The following is a 2,767-nucleotide window of genomic DNA, read 5'->3' as shown; positions in this document are numbered from 1 at the left end:
TCCAGTTTCACAGCTGAAGACTATTTCAAATTAAGAATTGGCCTTGTTAGTTGTGAGAGCACTTCACAGCTGCAAGTTGTGCTTGCTGCTTGCTCTTGCTGGTGGCTGCAAATGCCTGGAGGCTGCTGTTGTTGTTTCCTTCCTTTTCTGTAGCTGGAAAGAAGGACAATTTTTTCTAAGATATCTGGGCCCTGGAATATTTGGGCTCAGGGGGACGGCTGAGTCCAAGAGGCAATCCGGTTTGAACCAAGAAAATGCTACAGGACCTGGAACGGACTTTGATCCAAATGGGCCACCTGCTAATGCTGTTGAAGAAATGCTTTTGCAGATTGCTGATGTTTTTGTTGCTGGTGTGGAGAGTGCTGCAGGTAACTGGCATTTCACTGCGGGTTAAACACACTGGAAGTCAAGATGTTCAACTGCACCTTGAAAACCAGTGGAATATGTGGATGCCAGGATTTGGTTCCGGTGAGATTGGTCCGTGTGGGAGGGTCTGCACAACTGGACAGAGAGTGTCACTGATATGTGGAACAAGTCACACATTGATGGACAGATCATTCCTACAACAAAGTTCTGGACATGATAATGTATTCTCAGGCTTATTATTCTGTTGAGGAACCTGCAAGGGGTGATGCTGTATGTTTGTTTTTCTTTGGGAAAATGAGCTGATATAGCTTTGTATCGGTTCCAATATGGAATGGTGCCATGTCTTTGTGGTTAATGGTTAGTGTACTATGTGAAATGTTATGTCGTTCATTTTCAAATCTTTATTGCTGTTGACTATTTAATAAACAAAATATTCTTAACTCTCAAGTGCTTCCTCAAGGGCATACATGTCATGTCTCAGCGGATGTTTAGTACACTGCATACCAAACACACTTTGATGCCTGATCAGTGTGCCTGATCTCTCGGAGTGTCAGCACCACAGTGGCAGTTGCCAACAATCAAACACTGATGAGCGGGCCCTCAACACTGGGATATCCTCGCGACCAAAGGATCAGGGGAGGGCACATGAGCACGGTCCTCTTAATGTTCCCAACAGAGGTCTGTGGTCTGAGGTCTATGGGCTCTTAATGTGGCCCGGGGGAGGGGGGTGTGTGTGCAGAGCACGGCATGTCAGCATGCTTAGTGGATGGCACTCTGAGAGAAGACAGGACACCTGAGGTGAGCGGAGGCTTGTGGGTTTGGAGGCCCTAACTGATTGTCAGACTATGTCCTTCTCCAATCCCATACAGGTACCAAAATTGTTGCTGGAATTGATACCGCAGAAGTTACCATTGTAGTGCTCGCGGCAGGTAAGCCAGTCAGTCGCCGGAGAAGGCAGCAGCAATGAATCAGGCGGGAGGTGGCATCCCATGTGCAGGCTGCCATCTCACACCATGAAGACCCGGCTGAGGAGGGACCTAGAAGAGGAGACCAGCGACGGCCCATTGTTTCCAAGCATTTTGGTCATTCAATGAGATGGCAAACAGCAAGTGCCACAGAAGACTCCATCTCAGGAGGGTGATTGTGTGGAGCCTGTGCCGCATCTTCATGAACCTGGCACTCTGTGGAGTAAGAGGACACCTGCTCCTGGTTGACATGAAGGTCACCGTTTCCCTCACCCTTTATGCTGCCGGTTCATTCCGGGGCTCGAGCGGGGACCTGTGTGGCATTTCACAATCTACAGCCCAAAGGTTCACCCCTTCCCCCTATTCCAATGTCAGCGGGTCTCTTTACAAGGCAGGAGAGTGATGATAACTCGCTGTGAGGAAAGCTCTAGTGTTGTTCAGGTTCTGCAAAAGTCTGACTCCTATTCTTTTGCTGACAGCGCACTCGCACCCATCCTCTGAACGGGGTTTGCATTGGAGGTTTTTGATCTTGGACAACTGCGTCCGGCGATCGGTGGAGGGGCGGGGAGGGGGGGGGGGGGGGGAGGGGGGGGGGGGGGGGGGGAGGGAGGGCAACAAAGGGTGGGAATGCAGTTGTCCCACTGTGAAGATTAACGTGACAGAGGCTTTGCATGTATCAGGTGTTACGTGTTTTAATAGTGAACATTTTACATTTCCATTCCCCCGGCTACAAATAGAGAAATCCCCAGTGCCCACTCAGTGACCCTCATTCCTCTTGATCTTTTGTGGTTCACTACTACATCTAGGTGTGTCGCCAGGGAACATATCAGAGGTGGAGGCAGCCTGCTGCTTTCTATGCCCTGTGGCCTTTGATTCCCTTGGCAGACGTCCTCTGGAGCCAGAGTGCCCGGCCGACTTACCAATGTCACAGGCGTCGCGGTGGCACCCTGTTCTGCCCGTTGCTCTTTAGATGACATGGGGGGGATTAGTAGGAGCTGGAGACCATTGTTGTCTCCTTGGTGGCAGGCCACAAGTTGGCCTCCAGCGTTTCCACATTGACCACTCTGACCTCTTGCTTCCCATATCCCGTATCTATACTTCCCATATCCCGTATCTATACTTACATCTGTGACCCACCAACCACCCTCGCCGTCGCTTCTATTGACATCACCACATCCTCACTTTCATCTTACTGGCTCCTCCTGCCCCCTCTCACACTCACCATTCTACACTACGGTCCCATAAATTCACTCTCCAGGAGGCAGACATTAACTCCACAAACTCCTCACTTATATGTTCATCTGGACCCTCCACCCTCCAATTACTCCCTGCTGCTGCCTAACCGCCCCCTTTTGTCTATCTCCCCTTTGAAATCCCACCATTACTCTTTCCTTCCCCTGTCTGAACTCCCTCCCCCAGCCCTTATTCATTCCCAC

The sequence above is a fragment of the Scyliorhinus canicula genome, chromosome 4 (genome assembly GCF_902713615.1).
Source record: "Scyliorhinus canicula chromosome 4, sScyCan1.1, whole genome shotgun sequence".
Lineage (NCBI taxonomy): Eukaryota > Metazoa > Chordata > Chondrichthyes > Carcharhiniformes > Scyliorhinidae > Scyliorhinus > Scyliorhinus canicula.
The sequence above is the reverse complement of the archived record's forward strand: the minus strand, read 5'-3'. Positions refer to the sequence as shown.